The following is a 13,108-nucleotide window of genomic DNA, read 5'->3' on the forward strand; positions in this document are numbered from 1 at the left end:
GAAATTTAGAATTCACAATGATATATTTAGATGTACTATGTATACATTTAAAATTCTTGAAATAAATATTATAGCAGTGTGAAATAATTTCTCTATTACTCTAACACCATCAAGGCCTTCTCAAAATACATCTGAGAAATCAATCAGCATTACATTTATATATAAATGGTATCAAAACATTTTAAATGTCTATATGAAATTAATTTTTAAGGCTTACATAAAATGTTTATTCTAGGTTTAATTCAGTATGTAGATCAGATTTTCAGGCCTTCCTGAAAAACATGTTTTAGGTCTAGACTTTTCCATGGCTAAAACTGGCCATTGAGGTGTCTATAAATTCAGTTATCAAATGATTGCTTGAGTAGGTTTTGGCAAATCTAGGTTGAATAAGTAGTTAAATGTTCTTTCTAATCATAGATTGAGTTATTAATGCCTTAGACAGTGAGGAAAAACAGATAATAAAATTCCTTGACAATCTGCTATCATTTTAAATTTCTTTGAAGAGAGAAGATCTTTATCTTCATTTATGAAGTGACATGAAAAATAACAGTAATAATAATTACAATTTCATTACATGAAAATAATATTAATGGTTATAATTTCTCTTTCTATTGCTTCCTATAGGTTCTATATTCTTCTAGAAAAAAAAGTGTCCCTCCTTGAAACAACTACATTTTACCTTGAATAATTCTGTCAAACCACAAGATTTTACCAAACCAGTGGTAATATTGTATGATGTCTCACTCTTGAGGCTGTCCATTTTTATATTTAATTACTAAATTATCACACATTTCAATGATTCCATTCATAAATTGACTCTATTGTCAATCATTTAACTTTTCTTCAATGACAGGGAAAAAAAAACTTATCAGAACCACACACTGCTTGAGTAATTTTTCTTCTTTGTTGCCACTAGAGGAGAGGGAATTGTCTATATTGTCTGTCATTGTTTTCAGACACATTTGGAAACATTACTGTTTGTCATTTGCACGAAGCTATTCGAAAAGCCTTTTCTGGTTTGATAGCTTTCAGCCTGGAGAATCATTATTTAAAACGACAGGAAAGCTGAAACTAACTCTACCTTAGTGTCTTTATCTTTACTGATTTTCATTTCATATGTATGAGTGAAAATGCATATAGCATTGCCTTTTAAAGCACACTTAATGTACTGTGACAAGTTCATGGGATTGAAAATAACAGAACCTTCTATTTCATCAATATAAAATGCTGCTAGTGAGGAAGCCTCCTTTACTAATGCAGATTCGTACCTTTTCTGCAGTTTACTAAGAACATTGAGAAGTTAAATAATTTGTAGGGTCACATAGCCAATGGGAGCCGGAGACAAGCTCATACAACAGTAGAGTGTTAGAGAGGGCCTTTTGGAGTTCAATATCACCTTCACAGTCCCTATTCCTGCAATAATGAGGAAACTGAGACAGAGGAAGGAACTTGATTTGCCCGTTTACAGAAGCAACTTTGTGATTGGGGTCAGGAAAGTAAGTCCGATGAAGGATTCAATTAATTATCTGTATAATTCAAAGGAAATGTAGTTTTTTAGATTTTTCATTTTAAGTTATCATCCTCTCTGCCCCCTATTTATCTGATAATTGCTTTTGTTTCCTATTTCAGTTTTGTATAGTTGTGCACAGTCTTAAAGCTACAGGGGAACAGGAAGAAATACTTAAAATTGGGGAAGTGTTTTTAATGCAATCTCACCAATAAATTACAGTTTAGCAACAACCTGCACTGCTTCAGGGTATATAGTTATGTAAAAAACATTACTTTTCCTCCAAGATCATTTCTTTCAATGTGTCCAAAAATATTAGCTTCTGCTCCCTGGTTGCAGCCACTGATCAGGCTTCTAAGTCAGTTAATTTATAGCTTGTTTAACTAATACATGATATCATCTAATTTCATTTGTTAAATTTAGTATTCTTCTTGAGGCTTTGGAAGGTAGTCATTTACTGGAAAGTATATAACTTGAAATTGAACTGGTAAATGGAATTACAAGCTACAATTTAATTGCTGGTCCATGCTGGGAAGTTCATCTTCTGGAAATCCAAACTTAAGGGAAAAGCATCAAAGTTATATTGCTTAAAGTTTAGCATCCTCAGCTTTGACCTTGCTGCAAAATGAAGGGATTTTACTTTAGAACATAGATGGATATAGTTTACGGTAGAATCGAATTCAATTGAACATGTAAAAAAATTCACATCCACCTTCCCATAGCATGCTTAGAGCTGTATGTTGAGGTAAGATTTTCCCCTGTTAAATATCCCACAGAATCTATCTCTGAAGATGATTTGACATTCTGAATGACTTTAATTTTCCTTTAAATTTTTTTTAAGCTTTAAAGACTAGGTAATCCAAAATCATTCCAGATACTTTCCATTAAATCAAATAAGAGATTTGTAAAGTGCTAAGTACGGTGTCTAGTACATAGTAGACACAGTATAACTGCTTATTTCTTTTCCTTCTCCTATCTTATCCTCAGTTATCTTTAGAGAAAGTGATTAGATTAAGTTCTCGTACGCAAAATATTCAAACAAGTCAAGATTTTATGTATTTGGACCCCAGTTCTCCAAATTATCTGCTGGCATATCCTCTTTGCAGGAAATAGTATCAAAATAAACAGACAATAGATCTGTCCATAGCTAAAGCCTCCTCAGATGAATAAAAAGGTAGAGACAACACGCCAAATATTAGGGTTTGAAGAATACTCTTATAATTATTGAACTTTCAAATCAATTTAACAAATATATATATATGTGTGTGTGTGTGTGTGTGTATAATGAATATCAATTCGCTTTTAAATTGATATACATTATATTCATACATAATTTCCTAATATATGCAAGATTGTGTTAGATGCTAGTAATAGAAGAACCAAAAAAAATATTTTTTCCCTACTCTCCAAAAGGATATACACAATTTAGACATGGGTTGGGGGTGTAGATAACATCAGAATAATAGAGCAAGCTAGATGGTGGGATAGATCAAAAGAGAAATAATTCCAAAAACCTCCTAGTATTAGAATGAGCTAGAATCAGAATGTGAACCCAGATACTTAACAGCTAGGTGACCTTTTAGCAATCACTTAAATCTCTACCGCACTTCCTTATCTAAAAATTACCTTATCTATAAAATAAAGATAAAATAGCACTCATTTTCCAGGACAATTGTGACTATAAAAAGAGATAATATTATTTTTCATCTTAAATAAAATTATTTTAAACCATAAATTGATATATTAAATCTCATTATTGCAATTGTTGTTTTAAGTGAATTTAGAATAATTAGAGGAAAGGCAAATTAATTGCTAGTAAGCAATTAATAGAATCTGGAAAGATGGCACACAAACTGAACTTTTAAGTAAATTAAGTAATCCAGGAGGTAGAAGTAAGAAGGATCACAGATAGCTTGTACAGAACCATGAAAACAGGATATGGAATGCTGAATTCTAAAAAAAACAAAAACAACAACAACTAGTCAGTCAAATTTGCTAGATCATGGCCCACAGTATAGTTGACCTACCTGGTCTTCCCCTTCTTCTTCAGGGATGACCTTATCTGATGATATCTAGGCTGAGGCAGATGCAGTCATATGTCAACTACACTACCAAAATAATGAACTGAATAAATCTACCTTGTTGCACTTAGATACTATAAACTCTGTGAGGAGATGTGTTTCTGTAATCTAGAGAAAGAAACCCACATTGCTGTAGTTTTAGGGTGGGAGTAGCTAATGTTGGTCCTCCAAAATAGTTGAGGTTGAGAGTAACAAGTATAATCAGTGTCCATGATGAGTATGATGATTGAAAAGCTTTTAAATCAATCAATAAACATTTATTAAATACCTACTAAACTTCAGGCACTCTGCTAAGTGTTGAGGTGCCAAAAAAAGGGCAAAAGATGGTTTATACCCATGTTGGTGAACCTATGATGTGTGCTGGAGGAGGCTGCTCCCTTCCACCTCTCCACATATATCTGAGGACATTTCTCCCATCACCCACCCCTCTTCCCAGCAGCCCAATGGGAGCTCTTCCTACCTCCCCTCTCTGGGGTAAGGCAGCAGGCTCACATGCACCATGAGGGTTAAAGTTTTGGCACTTGGTCTCTCAAAGGTTTGCCATCACTGGTCTATACCCTCAGAGAGTTTATGATCTACTAGGGGAGGCAACATGCAAACAAATATATATACAACAAGTTATAGACAAGATAAATAGGAAATAATTAAAAGGGGAAAGGCAGTGTAACTAAGGGGGGTTGAGCAAAGGTTCCTATAGAATGTGAGATTTAGTTGAGAAGTAAAAAACGCCAGAGAATTTAGTAATCAGAGAAGAGAGAATAGAGTATGGCAGGAATGTGAGGAAGCCAGAGAAAAATCCTGAGATGAAATAGTGTCTTATGTGGAACAGTCAAGGTTACAAGATAGAAGAGTAAGGAATAAGAAGACTAAAAAAGTTGGATTAGGCTTGGTTATAAAGGGCTTTGAATGTCAAACAGAGCACTTTTCATTTGCTTACAGAGGTAATAGGAAGCCACTATAGTTTTGTTTTGTTTTTTTTTTTTTCAGGGAGTTTGGAGGATAATATGACAAAACTGCATTTCAGAAAAATCATTCCCCTCCTCCATTACTGAAACAGCAAGCAATCTGATATAGATTTTATATATAAAATAATATAAAATATTTTCCCATGTAATCCTTTTGTAGAAAAAATAAACAAAAAATAAGGAAAGAAAGTGAAACATATAATATATTAATTTTGTTTCAGATTCCATCAGTTCTTTTTCTCAAAGCAGCTCATGTTTTTCTTCAGGAGTCCATTGGGATTGTCTTGGATTATTATATTGCTGAGAATAAGTCATTCACAGTAACTCATCATAAAATATTGCTGTTTCTATGTATAGTGTTCTCCTGATTCTGCTTATATAAGTCTTTTTAGGTTTTTTCTGAAATCCTCCTGTTCATCACTTCTTTTTATGCTTCTCTTGAGTCTTACATTTGAGAGTCAAATTTTCTATTCAGTTCTGATCTTTTCATTAGGGAGGCTTGAAAGTTCTCTATTTTATTTAGTGCCCTTTTTCTCATGAAAAATTATATTTATTTTGTTGGGTAGGAAATCTCTGCTTGTAATCCTATTTCTCCTGTCCTCTGGAATATTGAATTATAGACCTTATGATCCTTTAATATAGAAGACACTAAATTTTGTGTTATCTTAATTGTGGCTTCACAATATATAAATTGATTCTTTTTGGCTGCTTACAATAATTTCTTCTTGACCCGGGAGTTCTAGAATTTGTCTATGCTATTTCTAAGAGTTTTCATTTTGGAATTTCTTTTCAGGAGGTGACAGTAGGTGAATAGTGGATTTGTTCAATTTCTATAAAGATGATGTTTAGGCTTTTCTTTTTTTTTCACATGTGGTCATGACTTTCAGGTACTCCAATAATTCTTAGATTATCTCTCCTGGATCTATTTTACAAGTCCAAATTTCAAAATTTTCCATTGTTTTTCCAGTAATTTTCCAATGTTTTCTTCTATGTTTTCATTCTTTTGATTTTGTTTTGTAATTATGTCTCGTGTCTTAGTTTCCACTTTACAAATTCTAATTTTTAAGAATTTTTTTCAGCGTGTCTCCTTTACCATTTGGGTAATTCTACTTTTAAAAAGTTATTTTCCTCACTGAACTTTTATATATCTTTTTTCCATGTAGCCAATTTTACCTTTTAAGAAATTCTTCTTTTCAATTGCCTTATTGCCTCTTTTATCATATCAATTGACCTATTCTGTTGTTTAAGGAATTATATTCTTCAATATTTTTCATGAGTTCTTTACCAATCTGTCTACTCTTTTTTCCATGATTTTCCTTTATTACTCTCATTTCTTTTCTCAGCTTTTCTTCTATAGCTCTTATTTGGACTTCTGGGTAAACATGGCTGCAACTTAGAGGCAGGAATCTACATGTCCTCAGAGCATACCAATATAGACTACCTCAAAAGGACAAAAAAAAATTCATATGAATGAAGGAACTCCACAGTAGGGTGCAGCATTGAAGGTATGTGGGATTTGGGCATTTCCGCAGTATAAGGGGGTGAAATAGCTTCCACCAAAACCTGAGGTGGTCTACCCTTCCTCACCCCACCTACAGAGCCAGTGCACTAGATTCAGAGCCAGCATGTGCTAGAATCAGTGAGTGAGGCAGGGGCACCTCTAGGTCTTTGGCAACCGACTAAGACCACCAAAGGCCTATCCCTGATTGCAGCTATACTTGAGACTCCAACAGGCAGAAGAAAACAGACCTTGGGCGCAGAGATAGAGCAGAGAAGGGCTGCAAACAGTAGAAGCCTCGGGATTCTCAAGAGGTGGCCTCAGGCAAAAACCACGCCCCTTAGCTCCATACACACAGAGAGCTTGCCCTCCTCACTCAGACTTCTGACTGGAAAGGAAAGGAAAAACTAGCATAATGATGGCAAAATATCAACTTCCCAACACCAAGAAGAAAAAGAAGAAGAATTTGACCCTGGACAATTTTTATGGAGGAAAAATCCAGACTACAGAGAAAATAGCAGAAGAGGACCTTTGAATAAATGCATCCAAACATTCCAAAAACAATGGAAATTTGCCACAAGCTCCTGAAGAATTTAAATTGAGCTTATCAAAAAGATGGAGGAATATTGGCAAGGAAAATGAGAAATAGTTATAAAAGAAAATAACAGTTTAAAAGACAGGAACTTCCAATTGGAGAAAGCCACCCAGAAATCAAATGAAATGATAAATAAATTAGAGACAAAAATTAAACAGCTGGAAGCCATGAAAAGCAGGATAGACCAAACCAAAAAGGAAAATCAAAAGATTATGTCAGAAAACCAGTCTTTAAAGACAAGAATTGGGCAATTAGGATCCAAATGATCTCGCAAAGCAGCAAGAATTAATAAAGCAAAATCAAAAGATTAACAAAATAGAAGGAAATATGGAATATCTCACTAAGAAGATGACTGATCAAGAAAACAGGTCAAGAAGAGACAATTTGAGAATCATTGGTTTACCTGAAAACCCAGAAATAAACAGAAACATTGACATCATACTACAAGAAATTATTCAAGAAAACTGCCCTGATGTTCTTGAACAATAGGGGAAAATAGACATTGAAAGAGTTCATAGAACACCCTCTACACCAAATCCTCAAAAGACAACCCTTAGAGCTCTTATTTGGTTTTTAAAGTTCTTTTTGAGCTCCTCTATTAATTTTTTTTTGTACTTAACACCAATTTACATTGTTCTTGGAAGTTTTGGATGCATAATATTGATTTTCTTGTCTTTTTCTGAGTTTGTGTTTTCTTCTTCCCTGTCACTTTTTTTTGCTCAATTTTCAGCATTGTTCTTGTCTTTTAACTTAAAAAAGTTAAAAGCAGGATCCATTCCTATAGTGAAGGCTACACTGCCCCATGATTCATGGTCTTTGCACCATGATCAGATACTTTCAGATCTAACTCTGGATCTATAAGTTTTCAATTCCTCCAAGGTGAAAGATCTATGATCTAAGAAAAGAAGTTATGTTTTCTATACTCCTTGCCTGTGGTTTTGTATTTGAGTGACCACAAGACACTCTTCAATGCCCTGGAACAGTGACCAGGGTTGTCTGCTCTTCTACAGCTATAAGTGCTAATGTTTGTTAGTGTTCCTCCTTGCTCCGGGACTGCAATCTGGGACTGCCATATGATTCTGTGTGGACACTACAAAGAAGTTCTTTATCTAGAGGCAGCACTCCCCATACCCCACTTATATTCTGTGGCTGAGAGTTCCAAAAGCTTGCTGAAGAGGTGGGGACTGGACACTACTCCCATTCCAGGGAGATAGACCTTTTGTGCTGACCTTTTAAGTTACCCTGGACTTAGTTTCAAGTATGGAAAAATTATTTCACTCCACACTTTTTTTGGTTCTGGTGCTCCAGAATTTATTTTGAGGCATTATCTTAAAGTTATGTTGGAAGGTAATTTGGCAGAGATCAAGTGGTCTATACTTTCTCCACCATGTTGGCTTTGCCTACTAGGAAAATCACTTTAGTTAATAAATAGAGAATGTATTCTGGGGAAAAATTACAGGCAAGCAGACCCACCAGCAGTCTATTGTAGTGTAGAAAGTGTAGAAAGAATTTAGATTCTAACTTTATGTTTGAACTGCCTTTCCCCCAGAAATACTGCAGAGCATGGCTGCAATTTCAGAAAACAAATGCTATTGCTATCATACTAGTGGGACTCAATTTACCTGTCAGGTTTGGAGGGAGTCATTTGGAAGCAGGATCTTTAACAGCAGAAATCCAGGCACAAGATGATGCTCAGAACCGGGATAGTGGCAGAGTCAGATAAGAGAATGGAATAAGGAGATGTAAAGGTGAAATCCATGAGCCTTGGCAATAGCTTGGGGATGGAGAGTGAAGGATAATGAGGTCATGAAGATTGTGACCTTTTCTCCTTTGAACAATCAAGCAGATATGTTACACATACCACTGTGTAGATGGCTCTTATTGGAAGGTTTTCTACCAAAGTTGTTTCTTGGATCCTAGAAGAAAATTGTTCAGATTGATAGCCTCTACTATGTGAAATCCCAGGGGTACTTGATTGTTCCCTAATCTTTTCTAAAAATACATTTCATTAGTATTTTGTCTTTATATGACTCCAATTTTCCTCCTTCCCAAACACTCAGAATTCCATCTCAAATAAAAATAATTTTTGCTATCTATACTTCCTGAGATTTACCTCTGCTTCAGAATTAATAAAAGTTTTTGTCAAGTGGTATGGGTAGTGGGAGATTATGATAATGCTGGGGAGATTAGTTAAAGTTACATGATGAAGTCAGAAACAAGATTGTGCAAAAATGAAGAATAATTGGAAACTAACGATGTGAGAGCTGGGGAAATAGACAAGAACTGCAGACATGTTTTTGGTCTTTTTTTCCTTCCTCTAAGTGTAACTAAAAGAAAGATGAGATAGAGATATAGGACAATAGCTTGAGGGGCTGGTAGGTCAACTGAAGGGATTTTTAAAATGATAATAGAGTTGTGAGCTGTCTCTTTGTGATGGATGACCTCTTTTATAGGCTCAAGCCTTTATAAAAAGCTGATTTTTAAAAACTATTTACCTTTGCCCACTACCAAGAGAATTCAATTGTGTTCAGTGTTGGAAATAGTATTAAGAAGCTTATGGGGAGAAAATAAAGAAAGGCCAGGATTATCTAGGCCCAAGAGGGAAGAATAGTTTTTTTGGTTTGTTTGGTTTTTTTACACTAATTGCCAAATTGGAAGAATACATCATTTATTATGAATCACAGAATATCATATTTCAAAGGCATCTCACTGTTTGTCTACTTCAATGTGAACCAAAATCAGTATGGTATCACGGATGGGGGAATCCTAGGATGAGGATAATATTGGACTTGGAACAATAATACCTATAGTATGTACTTCAGAAGGTTGTTTTGATGTTCAACTGGAGATAAGTATATAAAATTCTTTTTAGCCCTTACAATTCTATATAAATGCCTGTTATTAAAAAATCTGAATAACAATAACAGAGATGACAATTATACTACTATTACCTCCTGAAGTAAACCATTCTATGTTTTGGAAATTCATAAGCTTAACCGGGCTTCTATTTTTGTCTGTGGTAATTCTTAAGTGACCTTGGGGAAGTCATTTAATGACTATGATTCTCAGTTTACTACTCATTTAGTAAAATAATACTATCGGATTAGAGTATATTCTATCTATCTATCTAGCTAGCTATCTGTCTGTCTTCTATCTACCTACCTATCTACCTATACATTTCTTTCTTTCTTCCTTCCTCCCTTCTCCCTTCCTTTTTTCCTTTCTTCCTTCCTTTTTTCCTTCCTTCCTTCCTTCCTTCCTTCCTTCCTTCCTTCCTTCCTTCCTTCCTTCCTTCCTTCCTTCCTTCCTTCCTTCCTTCCTTCCTTTCTCTTTCTTTCTTTCTTTCTTTCTTTCTTTCTTTCTTTCTTTCTTTCTTTCTTTCTTTCTTTCTTTCTTTCTTTCTTTCGTTCTCTTTCTCTCTATTTCTTCCTTCCTTCCTTCCTTCCTTCCTTCCTTCCTTCCTTCCTTCCTTCCTTCCTTCCTTCCTTCCTTCCTTCCTATCTATCTGTCTATCTATCTTTCTCCCTATGAAAGCACTATTTTTTAGATATTTCCCCCAATATTGACTTTAAATCTGATTCACTTCTTTCTAGGACCAAAAAGAAGTTCAATCTTTCTTCTAAATCATAGCCTTTCAGATACTTAGCAGTAGCTACTTTATCTTTCCTCACCCCTAGAAGGGTTCTCTGGGATATTAATAGTTTATATCACACTTGCATACTTAGTATTATTATTGGTCCCCCCATTATACCAGTCCCCCTGCCAGGATCCAGTGCATTTTCTATTCTATACTCTCTTCCCCAGAGCAAAAACAGTCCTTTGGATGTGAATGTAGGAGGGGAGGGCACAATAAAACTGTTCTTTTCTTTATTCTAGACATTCTCCCTTTTCATGAATGCTGAGGTTACAATAGCTTTTTTTTAGATACCAGATCTCCCATTTCACATGAAGACATGTGATCAGGAAAGGACTTCAGAGAGCACATAATGTCACTCTTTCATTTCTGACACCATCAAAGTTAAATGAGTTTCCCATGGTCACACAGAGAGAAACAGCATTTAAACTCATCTTCTAACTTTGTTGTCAGTTCTCTTTCTCTTGTATCAAACTGCCTCATTTGAATGTGTGAAGCACAGACTATTTTTTCACAAAAAACTGTTTTCTCTCATAGTTATAATATTAATTTTTCCAAATTTCTTCTTGACTTTTATCTTAAAGATGGGCTCTGTTCTCAGGGTGGGGAGTATACTCTCTTTTCTTTAGCTCTTCCTTTCTGCGATCCTCATCTTTAATTCCAGGTTTCTGCAAGGTGGTATGATGGCCTATGGGCTGGGAGCTCTGAAAGCCACTTCCCACTGCTGATTCATTCTACTGATGGGTTTCAGGACTCAGAGTACTATGAGCTACCATGTTCTGGGGCCCAGGTCTTCACCTCAGGCTTAGGCAGCGGGTCTGTGCCTTACTCTGGGCTTACAGTGGCTAGGTCAACTGTGGAAGCCTTGCTTTGGGGTTTGGGTACTCACTGAAGGCTTGGTCAAGAGCTCTGGGCCTCCCCTTGGACTTGTACCAACTAGACACACTATGGACTGCCGTACACTGGGGCTTTGACTTTCACTGTAGGCTTGGGCTAGGGTCTGGAACTTGAAGGGAAGGGTGTGGGAATGCTCTACTGTTGACTTAGGCAAGGTCTTGGGGTCTTGGCTTAGGCCCAAGTTGACAGTCTTGGGGGTTATGGGAAGGAGGGCTTGCTATTGGTTTGTGCCTGGAGTCCTTGTTATGGTCTTGCCAAGAGCTCCACTCCCCTCTCATGTCAGTGAAACAGACCTTCTGCTACCTTTTAAGTTGTTTTCTATAGGAAAATTGTGTTACCCTATTCCCCACTTATTCATGTCACACCAATATTCATTTTAAAGAGTTATTTTAAGCTTGGTTGCGGAGGATTCTTAGAATGGCTGAAACTTTCCATGCCTCTACTCCGCCATCTTGGTTTCTAATGCCTCAGTTCCTTCTATGAGAGAGAATAGACCTTTTTTTTAGGAGTTCCTTGCGGTTTCCCTAGATCCTTGTATTGTTAATAATAGTTAAGTCGTTCAGTTGATCATTGTACATTATTTCTGTAACCATGAATGTTCTCCTGGTTCTGCTGTCTTCATTTTGCATGATTTCATATAAGACTTTCCAGGTTTTTTTTTTTTATTTCCTTGTTCATCATTTCTTACCCCATCACTTTTTTCTTTAAAAAAAAAAAAAACCCTTATCTTCTGCTTTAGAGTTGATACTAAGTATTGGTTCTAAGGCAGAAGAATGGAAATAGCTAGGCAATTGACATCATGTGCTTTTCCCAGTCATATGCCTAGGAAGTGTCTGAGGCCAGATTTGAACCCAGCCTGTCTCTAGGCCTTGCTTTCTATCCACTGAGCCACCTAGCTGCTCCCCTAAACCTCATATCTTCTTGTTTATATAGTTGCAATCGTCTGCTAATTGATCTCCATATTTTCGGTCTCTTCTTTCTCTTGTTCATCATTTACACCAATATTAAATTAATATTCCTAAAATACAGGCCTGACTACTCTAAGATCAAAAGCCTTTGTTGTGGCTTCTTATTGAATTTCTGCAAAGTTCTCAGAGTGGCATTTCACATGCCTTTCCAAACTTACTTCACATTGTTGTCATTCGGTTATTCAGTCGTGTCCAACTCTTCATGACCCCATGAACTGTAGAATACCAATATTGTCCAGAGGGTTTTCTTGACAAAGATATTGGAATAGTTTTTCATTTTCTTTTCCAGTAGCTTGAAGTAAACAGAGCTTAAATGACTTCCCCAGGTCATGAAGAGGAAGACCTCGATCCCTGATCTGCCTGACTACAAGTCTCTTACTCTTATTAACTACCTCATATTACCTTTCTTACTCATTGTTGTTGGAAATGTGTTAAGTCAATCCTTCCTCCACAGGAAATCAAATGAATAAAATAATTGAACACCTATTATTTTATCCTCTTCTCCAAGCTAAATATGCTCATTTCATCCAATGGTTCTTGAAATAATAGAGACTCAAGACCTTTCATTACTTTGGTTGTCTTCTTCTGGAAAATTTTATAATATCCATCTTTTTTTAGAATTTGACCTCAAGTCCTCTATGACTAGATTTAATTTTCTTCCATTGTACCACAAAAAGAAGATATTTAATTTTTCCAGATTATTTCCAGGTACAATTTTAACAATTATTTTTTTTATATATTTGGTGTTAATTGCCTTCTTAAATTTTGAAACAAAGAACTGAGCACAATACTCCAGATGAAGTTTTACAAGGACAAATTACAGTAGGACTTTCATTATTCTTTCCCTAGAACCAATGCTCTTCAATGCAACTTAAGATACCATTAACTTTTCTGATTGACACAACAAGCTGTTGACTTATATTGAGCTAACAATCTCTTTTCAGGACCTTTTTAAGATAAATT

At 35.6% G+C, this 13,108-nt stretch overlaps 1 long non-coding RNA gene across 1 annotated transcript in view; it reads left to right on the plus strand.

Annotated features, from left to right (window-relative positions):
* LOC130455903 (uncharacterized) overlaps nucleotides 1-13,108 on the plus strand; it is a 110,378-nt gene that overhangs the window by 16,154 nt on the left and 81,116 nt on the right. The gene's annotated exons all lie outside the window — the stretch shown is intronic.

This window comes from Monodelphis domestica, chromosome 8, assembly GCF_027887165.1.
Source record: "Monodelphis domestica isolate mMonDom1 chromosome 8, mMonDom1.pri, whole genome shotgun sequence".
Taxonomy (NCBI): domain Eukaryota; kingdom Metazoa; phylum Chordata; class Mammalia; order Didelphimorphia; family Didelphidae; genus Monodelphis; species Monodelphis domestica.